This window comes from Centrocercus urophasianus, unplaced genomic scaffold, assembly GCF_019232065.1.
Source record: "Centrocercus urophasianus isolate 14NV4802_14NV808 unplaced genomic scaffold, USGS_Curo_1.0 seq_11, whole genome shotgun sequence".
Taxonomy (NCBI): Eukaryota; Metazoa; Chordata; class Aves; order Galliformes; family Phasianidae; genus Centrocercus; species Centrocercus urophasianus.
In genome coordinates, this window is record NW_024884253.1 from 77,077,072 (window position 1) to 77,092,674 (window position 15,603).

Genomic DNA, 15,603 nt, shown 5'->3' on the forward strand with positions numbered 1-15,603 from the left:
GCATCCACTCCACTGCACGAGCAAGCCATGCAGAAATGAAACAGGATCTGCTTGTTACTGTGCAGGATTGGATTTGTGCAAGGGGGAAGCCACTGCATCTCAAGAGCATGGGGCATGTCACACCGATGACTTCAGCCCCTGTGAGAGAGGTGTTGACTTCTGCTTAGAGCTGTGCATTGCAAATGAAACAGATGGGAGAAGCTCATGAATTGTGATACTGGGACAGAGAAGCAGCAGGCAGGCCACTCCAAGCAACACACGGCACGGGATTGAGCTAAGAGCTGCCCACGTCTCTGGTACTAACTAATATAACAAAAGTCAGTGGAGTAACAGAAAAAAAACCACTGGGCACTGGCTATGTGAGACTCTTGACTAGCTTTAAATCGACCATAAACATTCTGGAGTTAGAAAAGGGAATGGGCAAGGAAGTGGAGAACCAAGCCCACATTTACATACTACCAGAACACAAAGCAGAATAACCTGCAAAGCTACTACAGGTTGCTACTAACACCATTTTTTCTTCATAGAAGTAACTTTTTCTAAATCACTGCGAGAACAAACAGCGTTGAAGCACAGGACTTGGCCCTTGATTTCTCCTATAAAAATAAGAGTATTCCAAGGCAGCTACTCACCTGTTCTGAATACATGTTTAGAAGGTAAGAGAAGTTGGTCCCTCTGCACTTTGCCTGCCCTGCAGTACTTCACCGATTAGCAGTGACATCAGTGCTCAGGATCAGCCAAGCCTCTGGGAAGCCAAGTTACCCCAACGCAACAGCTGCCTTTGTTTCCTTTTGACAGCTAACAACTGGAATTTTCCAGCTTCACTACCACTTTGGAAGAAAATAAATGAGAGTACTAATGAAGGTTCAAACAGCAGATCTCATGAATTACACACACATACAAAAATCCCTTCTGTTTGATCCCAGACATCCACAAGTCTGTAATGAGAACTATGAACACAGAGTACTGATCATCTCATCAGTAATGCAAATAACCATACTGGCCTCTCAGTGAGCATCTCCCAGGCTTACACAATGTGCCCTCAGCCCACACAGCCCCATGTGCAGGAGCTGCCCCATCACTCAGAACCAGCCCTGTGTGATAACGCAGCACACCAGAGCTCAGCTGCAGCTGGCAGCAATATCACCTCGTGTTTGAGCCCAAGCCATCCCCCAGCTGTCAGAACACCTCAAGAGCACCTCCCAAGCTTGTCTGTCCCCAGCTAAGCAAGGCGCTGCTGGATATGGAGACAATAGGTGTGAAGGCTACACTTGGACAAGCAATGTGTAGCTGCAGTCACTGATGTTAGCAGACCTGCCACAGTGGAACAAAGAAAACAGGCTCCCAAGCACCTGCAAACAGCATAACTCCAGTTCATTTCTATATGATATTGCTAAGAATGAAGTCTTGAGGAATTTAAATATTCCAAACAGCAAGAGGAACGGCTCGGCACTGCATCCTGCTGCCATGAGCCCTTCCCAGCACAGCTCCAGCAGCGGCAGCTCCCCACTTAGCTGATTTGTTGGACATCGAATGCCTCTATCAGCAAGTTTTTCCCATCTGAGCAGCAAGTGTTTGTATAACAGAAATCCTCCTATCAGCACTGCCAGCTGTGCCTGACATACAGCCACCACACGCAAACACACCACAAAATCTTAACATCCACACAACTGCTTCGTGCCTGGGCTGATGGCATTCAGACTATTGGCTACCTTGCCTCCCACAGCAAGCAGGCTCCTCAGTATGCCACTCTTCCTAATTACCGCACAGCATTAACACGCCAACCTGCACTAGGATGGGAAACGCAGCCAGAGGAATTCATCTCTAAACCTCACTGCATGGATTGCAGCTGCTGCCCTGGGAAGATAAGTGGGGGAAAGAGGGAACCTGCCACTGCTAAGCGGACCCAGGACCTCCTTCCAGGGCACAGAGGGAGGCAGAGGGCATGGAGCTTGAAAACCAGCATGCCAGGGCACTCGGGCAGAACACCTCCACCCCAAATTAATCACTTTTAGAACGAGTCCACTGGAGCACACCACTTACATAACATGACTGCAGCTGATGGAAGGGCTGCTTAAATGCCAGGACTTGCCAAGTTTGGGACATGAGTCCATGCTTCTGGACAGGACCTTCTAAAAAGGTGCCTCATTCTTTCAGCTTTTTATTTACAAGAAAGCAGGAGGGGGCAAGTGGAAAATATGCTGATGCTTCCTCCTCTTAATTAACTTATCTACATATGTACTTTCTCAAAATAAGTGCAATTAGGGCAAATTAGGCTTTAAGAAACTCAGCAGAGTTTTCAATCCCAGAGGAAAGAAGGACTAGGGAAAACCACTACCAAGCAGTGTTTTTGTTAAAGACTAAAGAAAATCAAAATTGGATGAAGAATGTTTTGGTCCAATTCTAGATGAAGCATACTCCACCAAAACTGCTGTCCATGAGAAAACCTCACACAGCACACAAACATCTGGGTTGTGTTTTTGAGTCAGCATTCACCAGAAGTTAGCTATCTAGTGCCTAAAACTGTGATCTGTGCTTCTCACAGGCTGAGCCAGGGATTCATCAGCTGGGACATTATTGCATCAGGGATGAGGCAACACAGTGCCCGTGTCAGTAGCTGGCATGGAGCATGGAGGAAATTAGGTCCCATGGCACCCATCTCCAAAAGCCAAGTGGCTCCAGCATCTTGCTCCTATCAACAGAAGTGCAAGGTGCATAGGGGAAATGCAAGTCCACCACCTGGATGCCTCATGCAGGCTTGAGCATTTCACCATCACAGGTGAAGTAGGAGCTGCTCAATATAGCCTCCTTTTTTCTTCTTCTTTTTCAGACCTGATTGACTGTCTAGACACAGCACACTGCCACGCAATGCAACTGAAGACTGAGAGCACCAGAGTGAAGAAAACAGACTGGCCCAGGCTTTTATTTTTTTTCTTTTTGTTCTGGACAATATATTGCAGTCTACATCAACAAACTCATTGGAAAAAAGAAAAAAAAAAAAAGAAAAAAAAAAAGCTTAATCTGCCATGCACCTTAGAAGCTGGCTGCTGAAAAAATCCAGAATGCAATTAAAACATGGATTCCTTTTAAGTTTCACTTCCCTCTGCAATTTTATAATCGTCTCATCCATCAATTCTGAAAGAATATTAATACTGGCATCAGCTGGCTCTCCACCTCTTCTGCTGAGCCAGCTCTCCCAAAGTCCTGTCCGTGCCTTTCAGCATCCAACCAACCGCAGGCGCTCTGAGGAAGAGGAGAGGGGGAGGCAGAGCTGGAGGTTGGAAGGATGCCAGCAAGGCACATGCAACACGAGGCCACACCACAGGGCAATGGCCTATGTCCCCATGTAGCTGTGATGACTTGCGGTGCCTAAATATGCCCTCAGAAGAAAAACACACACAAATTATCCAGAACAAGGCTGCAGCAGAGATCACCTGAAGCCAACACGTGACCCTTACTCACATTCAACCAGATCACATACGCTCATGGCTGCCTTCCAGGCTGGAGGTGGCCAGGTCAGTGATGTGCAACCTTCTTCAAATACACAGAACCATTTCTTTCCCCCTCTGAAAGCTGTGTAGGTCTCTGTTTTGATACAAGCCATTTTTTCCCCATTACCTTTCCCAAACTCTTCAGACGACGTCCTTGGCTCCAAAAACCTGCAGATCAGAGCCAAAAAGCAGTGCTATGCTCCTTTGAGTACCTATTTCTTTTTCAAATAGGTAAAGATCAGTTCCAAAATACTTGGACTTGTTCACACATAGTGTCAGTGCTGGGAGAAATGGCTGATGCCAGATTTCAGTATCTATCTTATTAATTAATTAGTAGAGACATACAATCTGTCAAGTCATCCAAAACTTTTAAAGATGCTCTGTTCTGTCATTCTTTCATTATTCTAATTTGACACATTTCTTATCTGTCGTGATCATGATTAATATCACAAATTCTCAAGAACACAAGTCTGAGTTTAAAGCCATTCTCATCCCATTTTGTATCACTGCAGGTCAGGCTGGCCATTCCAAGCCCAGTCTCAATTGGCAACAGTCACTTTCTTTGCTGGTATCCACTTTCCTTCATCTATTTTAATGAAACAAAAAAGCTCCAAGAGCGTAAAGAAAGCCAACTGTTACACTCATTTCACCAGAATCAGAATTTCTGCTTCTTTTCTTACTGCAGTGTGAGGTTTATACCAACCTTCCTTTCCCACCTCTCCTCTGAACAAAGCTCTAGGAAGACATTCACTGTAAATTGGTCAGCATAATTTAAGTACAGGCCAAAAAGCATCTAATTGCTGGATCAGGCTACATGTTATCTCCAGGAAGTGATTGAGATGCACCAATTTGCTCTTCCATTGAAGCCCAGCCTCTAGAACCTACATCCACATGCCCCTCAAAAAACTAAAAGAAATGTAAATAGCCAGTCTTCCTCATTCTTCTATGCAGCAAAATAATTTAAGCCTCATATTCAGACCTATAAAACAGCATATTTACCCAGGCTTAACAGTAGAACAAGCTAGATGAGATCAAGTGAGACTACATACAAAGAAACGCTGAGAAACAGACAGAGCACAGCATATTCTTTAAGTAGAAAGCTGCTTTACAGGGTTGGCCTATAGCAGCCATTTACCCCACTGCCTGATCTCAGAGGATGTCCGCAGCAATAGCTGTACACTAAAAGCAAGGAAGATTAATCCCCAAAGATGCTTCGCTCAAGGTTTTGGACTGGCCTTTACCTACAGTCTGAAAACATAAAAATTCTAGATGTGAATTTCAGTCAAGATGACACACAACACCTCTATGGTATCTAGATCCAGGACCTCTGAAAAATTATAGGTAGCACTGGCAGCACTAATGGAAAGGCCTGGGCCACAGCTGTGGCACCAGCAAGCCAGAGGAGAGGCAGAAGGCAGGTGTTGTAGATGGATAGGACCAAAAAGGATGGAAGGGGTGAAAACCGCGGCAGGAGGAACAAGCAAGTCAGAGAGGAGTTGAGAAGCAGCAGTACCTCGCCTAGTCCATCCTGAAACGGGACCTGGGCCCGAAAGCTTCCCCAGCACAGCATACGAGCTGCTGAGCAGTCACCCCGTTCTAACAATTAGTACCATCCAAAGCCAACTGGTGCAAGCTACTAGCTCATGGATTAGAAATTAATGCTGCAGCCCAAAGGTCTAAGCCTCGTGGATGACCCGGGTCACTGCAGATTCATGCGACAGGTCAATTTTTTTTATTTATCTCTCCCATTTCCCTTTGTCCAGCTAGAAAATTACATAAAGGCTCAGATGTGGTAGATTCTTAATACAAGGTCTGTGAACTTTGAGCACTCCAAAATTAAAGGTATCACGAGAACTGCCTCAACCTTCACCCAGCTCCCGTAACACGTCTTCACTGATGCTCTCTCTAATTCTAAAGCAGCAAATCAGCTTCTGTAGGCAAAAAAGATAGGGACTGTGCAATAAAGTGACAGTGGTCCCTCAGACCCTGCCCCACTCAGTGGAAACAAGGAAGATAAGTGAACAAGACATGGCAGGAAAAGAGAGACAACTTTACTTACAAAGTTCGATGCTCCACCTTGCAGGCAGGACTTGCCTTTCTCTCACGTTGAGTATTTGCAAAATGCTCAGCAAGCTCAACTGCTAAAAGCAGTTTTTCCCTGCTCTCTGCAAATCCAGTGCATCTAAGGCTGCCCTGCAAGAGTGCCAAGACTTCCAGCTCCAGTCAGCTGCCCCTGTGTTTCTAGCAGATGAACTGCTACCTCATGGCAGGCACTCTGGGGCGAGTGAAAAACAAAAACATCCCTCAGCATCATTTTTAGGCAGCCAAAAATTGAAGAAGTTTCCATCATTTGAGCTCTGTTTGCTCTTTGCCTCCATTCCTGAAAATGAATGCAGTGCCAGCATCTGAGATGTTGCAAGAGTGAGAACTTCCCTGCCTGCGAAGCCCCCGGGAAGGAACCAACAGCACTACTCAGCTCGAGGTTTGGGTGGGGTGTAAAACAAATACGTGGAGACGCATGCAGAAAGTAAATGGGGAAGAGAAAACGAATTATGCAGTAACTACCTATCCACTAAAAGAGGGACTCTGAAAGGGAAAAAATGATGTGATTACAGAATTAAAGATTGTATCATAATGCAGATGCAAAGGGGAGCCGTGTAATGTTAGTTCTGGCACTTCCTCGCTTTTGTCCGCTGGATTTTGTAACCTCATTGTTCTCCTACTGTCATTATTTTGCAAGTAATTTGAAAGCAACATAATTATGAGCTCGTATGTTTGTATCTTTTCATCATTAATAACATGTGGAACAACCAGCAGACTGCTCCCAGCGTGATTGATGCCTCCAGCAGATGGCTACGAATGATTCTTTTTCCTCCCCGGCTATCAGAGGTAAAGAGCAGGGAAGAGAGGGAGATTTCATATTTGAACTTCAATTTCATGCACAAACATTTGGGGATTTTGGGGTTGCTTAAGATGAGGAAACCAAGACCGATATCAATCAGTTGCTCTGAAATGAATCGTAACAGATCGGATTTGAAAAGCAGAAGCACGGAGCAGCTGATGTGTTTTGCCCAAGGTCAAGATGAAAACTCCCAAGGCCTGGATCCCAAATTACCCAGCTGACAGCTCCAAACCTCCGAACCCCTCCCACACCAAAACTTCTTTAAGCATAATTACCACTGTTAACTGCAGGTCAGGGAAGAAGCCGATCACCTCTAGGCTGTGTTTGCTGGTGAATGCAGCCAAAGAGCAACTTCTAAGAGTGTGTCATAGAAAACACAGCTGCAAGCAAACATTATGGTTGTACGTGCTCATCCTGGATGATAAGCCTTACATTGTTTGTTGCTGGTTTGTTTTTATGTGTGGTTTTGTTATGTTTTTTGTTTTTTTTTAAAGTAAATTACTCTGTGCACCTTGGACTTCAGGCTGCTTGCCAACACATTTCTCAGAGTTGGACGAGTCTGGCTCATCCTGCTTCATGAGGGAAAGCAGCTGCAATAGCAACAACCTGACTTGCTTTATTTGCAGATGATATTAGCTGACGAGAGGCAGCGTGTCTGATGGCACACTCACTATATAGGCTTTGTGCTTTTAAAAAAACTCTATTTGTCTTTGTATGCTCTCATATGTTAACACCCCCTTCTTCTTTCTTTCTAGTATTTTTACCTTGTCTAGCAGGTGCTGGCAGCAACTGTCGCAAGCTTTGAAAGCTGCTTTTCCTAACAAAGCAAGCTTTGCTGCTGTCCTTCCTTGCCCTCGGAGCCTGGGTAACCTGGAGCTACCAGGTCCCCAGGTTCAGACAGAGCCCACAGCATCCCTCCCCAGCTCTTGGCATAAAACCTAACACAGAAAGCACCAGCCCATCACTAAGCATGTGCAGCTAACTCAGAATATCCAATGCTGGTTAACACAAACAGGCAGGGATGTGGCAGCAGCAATGCTGGGCTCCTGTCCCAGGGCTTCTCACACAGAAGCTCTAAGGCCAGCAACCTCAGAGGAAGGATCTGCACACATCTGCTGCGAGCCCCAGGCTTGCTGTTATCTGTCACAGGTGTTTGCTGTGTCACCTCACTAGCCACTGCTGTGCTGGGAGAAGGACAGAGGGACCTGCAGCCCTCCTGCACAGTCTGGTGCTCTGCGCCCTGTAACCTGCCATGGAGTTCCAGCTATACAGCTTCTCGTTCCACCTCACTTTGACAGCTGCTTCTAATCTTAGTGACATAGCACACAGTTTGGAAGGCTGTTAAGAGATCCAGCTTAGCCCACTAAGGTGATCCTTATGGTTCTGACATCAAAGATGGATGCTGGAAGTCTCTGAAGGGCCACTCTGACAGTGGGTACCTAACAGGTCAGGAGGAGGCTGCAAGGGAATTAAGCTCCATTCACTGAAGCTATTGTAGGGGAAACACATGGTACTGAGTGCTGTCTTCAGGACAATTGAATCACCACTGAACTCAAAGAGGTGAGGCCTGCAAGCACCTACATAATTGCAGTGCTATTGCACACCTCTGCCAAAGTCCTCCCTGCTCACTCCACTCAGTTCAAGGAGCCCTGGAGGTCACACAGCAGGCTCCCATCTGTGGCCGCCAGCCTTCTGTCCCTCCCAGGCCTCAAGCAGCTCCTACTTTATGAACCAAAGGGCAGCCATGCTGAGAGGAAATGCAATTTGCAGGCCCTGCCTACTTGAGGTACATCTTCTGCCCTCCTACTGCACTACTTCACACCAACCCCTGCCGTGGGGACCACGCACACCACATGGCATGGCCAGGCCTGTACAGGCCCTGTGTTGGACCACTACAAGTCATCTCTCCCCTGCCAAAGACAGCAATGCTTTGAGGATTTCCCATCTATCCAGCCTCTAGTCCTACCAAGTGGGAGATCAATGGCCTTCAGGACTGTCAGCCATTGCTACAAGCTGGAGGATTGTTACCCAAGGATGAGTGTGGAAGCTGCTGGGGCTTCTTGCTCATTAGGATCGCTGCCAGGGAGGTACTCCCATCCCAGACCTCAGCTTCTCACCTGGGACAGTCACATCAGGCAGCAAGACACATCACAGTCTCCATGCTGGTGACCTACACTAAGACACACCAAGCCAGTGCCTGTAGGATGGATAACACTGCTGTGGGTGGAAGAGCAGCTGCCTGGAGAGGGGGCAAAGACCTCATGAGCTCAGGAGACTCTGGGAAGCTGGAGGACTGCCCTTGACACCTCTTGCAGCTGGACATCGCTCCCGAGGGCTGGCTTCTCTCTTCCCTTTCTTTGCAGGGCCCAGAAGCAGCAAAGCTATTTGTGGAGAAAACAGCACCAGCACAGCAAGCAGGCAACTCTAGGCTGACCCAAAACAGCTGCGGAATTTCTTCAGAAGCTCTGCATGCTCTGAATGGGAGGCAAATCCACCCTCCAGCCCACTCACCAGACAGAGGCAAAGCCTAAGAACAGGACAGAATTTAAGGCATGCTAGAATGTCAGGCTTTGGAAATGCATTGTCCACATTCTCCAGTAAAGCACTCATGCCCCAAATCCACCATCTTTTATTCAGAGTGTACATCATTTACTCAGCTGAACAGCCAGCCACACTCAAGCCAGAGAAATTACTTGCCCTAATAACTGCTGCCTGATGCAAGAAGGACGGTGGGACTGCCTGACATGTAAATATAAATATACAGTATTATATAAAACCAATAAAAGACCAGAGCCATTGGCCAGACCCTAAAGTCAATGCTGTGTGCAGAAATACAAATCGCTGGGTCTTTGGTAGAGTCACACTAACTGATCACCTACATCACATGTATCACTGTAGAGATGTACCCTCTAGGCATGAACTGGTGAATGGGGTCATAATCTGAAAAATATTTCAGTGACTTAGAAAACTTAATTCTGCTTGAAATCCTCCACAGAACTCCAGAGAAGTAACACTGCTCCTTCTTTGTATTCACTGGTCCCAAGTGAGGGTAGCTCCCCCATTCCAAACCCAGCCATGACATGGCATCTGTTCCAAGCAGTATGCAAGCACAAAAGATGCACAGTTCACACCCTGGAAAGCTTATGGAAGACAGCCCTTGGCTTAACATCCCTGCATGCAAGCCTGCTTGAGCGTATCATTCTTCAATTTCACCAGAACAATGAATGTGATAAGTTAAAACCATGCTGAATCCTCCGTAGGGCTGTCACTAATAGAGCTCCTGCTCCACTCCATCAAGGGGTCAGTGCAAGAACCCTGAATGGAGCCAGAAAGAGGCACTGGAAAAACACACACACAGGGATTCTGGCAGAGCTAGAGAGACCCACCGAGTTGAATGGGGAGCAGTGCCCAGAAGCCTCTACCTGCCAGCTCCCTGCACGCTCTGCTATGCCGGAGCCTATCTGGATGAGTGGCTCCTTCCAAGCTACTTCATTTGCATGTATAATTTAAACATATCATATTAAGGCAGAAATAGCATTGATTGTCCCGCTGGCGTTTCTAATCTGGATGTTCAGCATCATCGGCCACTGCTTCCAAGGAGACTTTGCAACATGTATAAAACTTGGACCAGGTGCTGCCCCAATAACTTTTCTCCCCCCAAGTCAAGCAACAGCAAACACCTTTCTCATTTGTCTCCACATACCTGGCAAGCTGTGCAAAACCTCCAATAGACACATCAGACTTGAAGCAGAGATGTGAGCTTTTGGGCCGTGTCACCAACAGAAGCATGTGCACACAAGGAATTATCTGCCCTGATGATACATCAGTGCCCCTGACAGCCATGGCCCCAAGTCATCCTGACCCCGTACGCCTTGGCCACAGTTAATGCTATGTTTCACCCTCATGCAGTTAACAAGAAGCTCAAACCCAATCCCGTTACATAGCCAAGAACAGCGTTTCCAGCAGAAGGCTTTGTTTCTGAATCACGATTATCATCGTGCTGCGAGTTCTGTGCTAGCTCAGGCACCGCGGGCATTTCAGAAGGGCTGTGACCTGTTCCCGAATGCAGGAGGCTACCAGCAACACCTTGGTGACACTGCAAGTCAGAAGGTTACAGGTATTTTCCGGCAGCCTCAGGCAGACCCAAAACCTGAGCCAATCTGTATCAAATGATCTCTGAAAGATAGTATTTAAAAAAAAAAAAACAAAAAAAAAACCACCAAACCATGGACCTTATCTGCAAGAAGAGTTTCACTGAGAAAACGAGAGTGGAGGAATTACAGTGTTTATAGCTGCATTAATAGGACCTTATCAGAAGCCTGTTTGCTTTGTTCTCCTTTTATTTTCTTAATACATACACCTATATGACAGAAACACACGCCCTAGCGCCTCCCCGCCTGCCGACCTGAGGCATACCCACGCTTCAGAAGGTTCCCAAGAAAGTCTCTCCAGCCCGAGTCGGCATGTCGGAACAGAGCCCGCCGATGGATGCAGGGCTCGGGGAACCGCTCGGGAGATCCGCGCCGCGACCTGAGCCGGGAGGCGGCATCTCCGCCCGCACCGAACTCAGCGCCGCTCTGCGGGGCCGGGCTGCGCGCGGACCCTGCGCTAAGCAGCAGCTCCCGAACGACCGCCTATCCGCTCCGCTAACTGCCAGCATGGGAAGGGGAAGGAAAAAAAGAAAAGAAAGAAAAAGAAAGAAAGAAAGAAAGAAAGAAAGAAAGAAAAAAGCCATAGACTCCATGTAGATTATAGCGCTGACAACCAAAAGTCCGCAAGTTACCCGGCTTTACCCGCGAGCGAGCCGCAAGGACGAGCCCACCCCGGCGATGCGGCGGGCGCTGCCGGGCAGCTCTCTAAGTAACCTTCGCGCCCCGCCGCCCCCGCGCCCGGCCATTACCTGCGCCGCCACCGCCAGCGCCGCCGCTTCCCTCCCCGCAGCCCGCGGCTCGCACCGGGAGGCCGCGCCGCTCCGTCCTGCTGCCGGCGAAGCCGGGCGCGGCGGCCGCTTACGAAACGCGCGGCTGGCTCCGGCCGGGGCGGAGGAGCGGCGGGCGGGAGGTGTGGCGGGGGCGACGCGCCCACCCCGCCCCGGCCCCCCTTCACCCCCTGCGGCGGCACCGCGGCATCCGTCGCGCCTCGCGCTCTGCTCCCGCGCGACGGCTGACCTTGCCGACGGCCGTCCTCGCCGCCGATCGCTCCGCGCCCGCCGTAGCCGGCGCCCTCGCCCCGGCGGCCGGCGCCGCCCCCTGTCCCCCGCCCCAACGGGTGCAGGGCCGAGGCGGGGCTCGGGCGGCGGGGAGCGACGGAGCCGCCCCGGCATGCGTGCGGCCCCCCGCCCGGGGGGCGGCCCGAGGGGACGGCGTGCCCTCCGCAGCAGCCCGGTCCGGGGGGCGGCCGTCCGGCCCCGCCTGGGGGCATCGGGGCTGCTCTGCGGTTTGACGTCCTGCCTCGGGGCACGGCGGCGGCACCTCAGCTGTCAGCCTCGCTGAGCTCCGTGCCCTCGGGGCTGCCCCGTGGGACTGCCGAAGCCCGTGCAGGGCAGATGATGCAACACAAAACTTTGGCCTTGGAGACCTGCGGTCCCAGCTCCAGGCTTGAACCTGCACCACTGCTGCACCTTGCTGTAGGCTATAGCTGTGCGCCCAGCGCCATAGGGAACGAGGCCTCCATTTTGATCACTACATCAAGGCCTGTGTCTACCAAAGAGCACAGGGCTGCTGCCTGCAAAGAGAACGATCCTATTTCCATCAGCAGTAGGAAAAAGTGTATGTGCCTTCAGGCATCACACATGGAGCAGGAGAGCAGATGAGAGGAGTGACAAACCTTGTTCCACTTGAAGCAGTTGCCCATTGAGTGAGAGAAGAGTTGCAGGTCATCTTGATGTGACAGCTCCATGAAGATACTGGCTGTAGAGGAGGCAAACCTCCATCATGAGCAAAATAAACAGGTTTCACAAAAGCTAAGCATCCTTCCCTTCCTTCTCCCTGCTCTCCTCTACATGGAGCTAATGGCCAAACTGAGTTTCAAACTGAGCTACCACATCTTAGCATCTATAGCACACACACAATTATGGTTCCGGGTGCTGTCGTAAATACTGAAAACTCAGTTACCGCTCTCAGGATGAGCATTCAGAACAGATTTTCAGATCCTGCAGTCTTTTTTAGATCAAAGTGTTCTCATCAAATAATTGAAAGAATGCTGGAGAAGCCACGCAGGCCAAATTCCCCCATCAGGCCTGCCCCCAAAGTACCAGTCATTAGCATCTCTAACTTCTCATCGCTGATTCACACCACAGCTATCATCTCAGCACACACAATATGGTTTTCGTTTCCCCACGAGAGGCTGGCAGGGTGGCTCAAAAGCTGTCAGTGCTCTCCCTGCTCTATGCCCAGCTGCTTGGGATACAGCACACAATATGGCCACTGTGGGGGAAGGATCTCGTTGCAGGCCTGGGCACTCAGCTGCAGCCATGCTTCTGGCTTGGGGTGGGCTGTTGGTATGGTTAAGGAGCAAAGGTGAATTTGCATCACAAATTTGTATGACATCCTGTTTCTGAACAGACATCTCAGGTTTTAGAGGTGTACATGCCTTGGTGTGCCAAGTTCCCTTCACTGCTCAGGTCAGCTCCCCTTTCCTCCCTAGAAAGCAGGTGGCAACCAAAGCAGCACTGCAGCGCCAGCTCTCCACGAACAGGGGAGAGGAAAATGCCTCACAAAATGGAAACAAATGTCTCACAAATGGCAGATGGCGTTTGCCAGAATCCTGGGACCATACAGACATAAAGACCATAGAATCATAGGATGGTTTGAGTTGGAAAGGACCTTGCGTCCCACCCAGCCCCAACCCCCTGCCATAGGCAGAGTTACAGTCTACCATAACAAGTTGCCTATGGCCTCATCCAATCTGGCCTTGAACCCACAATTTCTCCAGGCATCCTGTTCCAGTGCCTCACCATGATAACCCACTAGGCAGTGCCAAAGAGCACAGGGACTTTGTTAATTATTTTACCATTGCTGCTGCTGTGCTTTTCTGACTGCAGCAAAGCCCAGCTGAGAGTGGGACACCCACATAGACCCTGTCCCAGCCTAGCATACAGCAGAGAGCTGACTGCTTGCACACCGACATGCAGACACAGCTCTGGGTCCTGAGGGGCTGCTGTGCATGCCGAGATTCTAGCATCTGACTCCCTCTGCTGAATGGGATTAAAGTTATGTATGCACACAGTTCCTCGCAGAAGTGCTGCCAAATAGATAGAGCAGACAAAGGGAAGGAGAAAAGAAGTGTAATTATTCCCAGGAGGATTCTTGCGCTGCCGGTGTCATCCCCCAGGCTGCACCTATTATGAGAATAAGAATCTGTAGATCTCTAGAGAAGAAAGCTTAGAAAGTTCTCAGCAATAAGCTTTAAAGAAAGGTAATAAGAACACAGCTTCAGCTTGCTCCACACAGTCCATGATTATAAACCTCTGTTCACAAAGACTCAGATTTGTGGAAGGCAGCGAGTTCCTTGGCATCACCCTTTTCAGTGTGTCCGTCATAAAAACTGCATGCAGTGGATCATCCAATGTGGGGGTACCCAAAGGCAGAGTGGAAGTGGTCCTGTGCTGCATTCTGCTGCTGGTTGTTACACTCACCTGTTTTGTGGTTTTGAGGGATTCCTTTTTTCATCCAGAAGTTTCTGTCAATTTTTACAAATATAGCAGGTGTAACAGTGAATTCTAGAGAACTGCTCTTGGATGTGCTCACTCAAGCACGGCTCATTGGTGGAGTCCTGAGGAAATATTATTCATGGGAACAGGTGAAGAGGTCCCTAGAAGTGCTGAAGACCCACAGCAGAGGTAACTTACTCCTAGTTTCTGCATTACGATCACCTGAGGGACCTCTAACAGGCCATATATCTGTGGGAGATCAGTGTCAAACTTTGCGCTCCAGGCAGGAGCAAGTCACCAAATAATCATAAAGCTGAACTGGAGCTTGCAAGCGTTTTAAAAATAATCAGCACACATGGGATTCATTCCTCTTAGTTTCTGAGCCCACGGTATAGAATTAAGTCATGTTCCCAAGGTTTATTCTGTTACTAAGAGGCCCAGGAACTTTTTTTTTTTGTTATCCTAGTTTCCTCAAGAAACAAAGTTTATATCATCATACAGTCTACCTTCCTTTCTTCCTCTTTTTCTTCAGCAGCTTTGGAATCTTTTGGCTAAACTGTCAGAGCAGGAGAAATCAGGGACAGTAATGCCTCCTCTTTCTTCTTTTTTCAGTCATGAACAGGACAGAGTGAAGAAACTTCTCTGAGCCCCCCCAAGCAAGAGGCAGGGAGGATTTGGCTGCTCTCTGCTCTGTTTGGCAGCCAGCAAGCACACATGCACAAGGTACGTAACCAGCCTTCCTAGCACCCACTACTCATCTAACATCTGTCAATGGAAAAAATGAAGACTGCTACAGTTTCAGACCTCTGAGGCCAATGGAAAAAGAATGTACTTGCCATAAAATCATTGCTGAACTGGGGTCTGTCAAACCTCCCGCCTTACGTGAAAGCTTCATTAAAGGCCATTGCCTAAAATTGCAGGTCAAAAATACAACCCATGGAAACTGAAAAGGCATCCATTGGTGGGTGAATGCAGTTCTGCCCCGCTGGTCACATGTAATTGTCATTTCTCATTTGATACCCTGTGATAAAACCATGAGGAATATTTTGGCCTAAAATCTGATAGGCTTCTACAAGTTCCCTTGTTCTCTTCCTTAAAATGTTATTTTATTGCACTTTTAAATATTCAGCAGAGTGAGTATTTTTACAGATTGCTAACCTGAAATGAACGTGTAGAAAGGCTGCGTATTCACAGTAATTCAGTTTAATAAATTGCTTTGAGCCCCCTAGAATCGTAGAATCATTAAGGTTGGAAAAGCCCACTAAGATCTCTAGTCCAACCATCAACCCATCACCACCGTGCCCACTAACCATGGTCCTCAGTGCCACATCTCCCACTCCCTCTCTCTCAAAAATTACAAATATCTCACCAATTAAGAGGAGTCTTCTCCACTCTGCTAACACTGAAGACTTCCTGCTGGAGATGGTTAATCTGGCTGTCACAGAAGGGTGAAAATGAAATTCTGTATTCACTTGCAATCCATTCAGCCCACTTTTTATCCTCAGGTTAGGTTCAGAAATCTGACTGATGATCTTCTACTATGCTGGTTTGAAAACACT

General features: G+C 48.5%; 1 protein-coding gene across 2 annotated transcripts in view; it reads right to left on the bottom strand.

Moving 5' to 3' along the window:
• Positions 1–11,616, bottom strand: part of RNF152 (ring finger protein 152) — a 41,120-nt gene extending 29,504 nt beyond the window's left edge. The window contains exon 1 of one of the 2 annotated variants that reach the window (XM_042839866.1): positions 11,562–11,616. The gene's annotated coding sequence lies outside the window, so the exon portion shown is untranslated. Of the gene's footprint in view, positions 1–11,293; positions 11,339–11,561 lie in introns of those variants that run through there. The other variant, XM_042839867.1, reaches the window with a different exon arrangement.
• Positions 11,617–15,603: the final 3,987 nt, after the last annotated feature.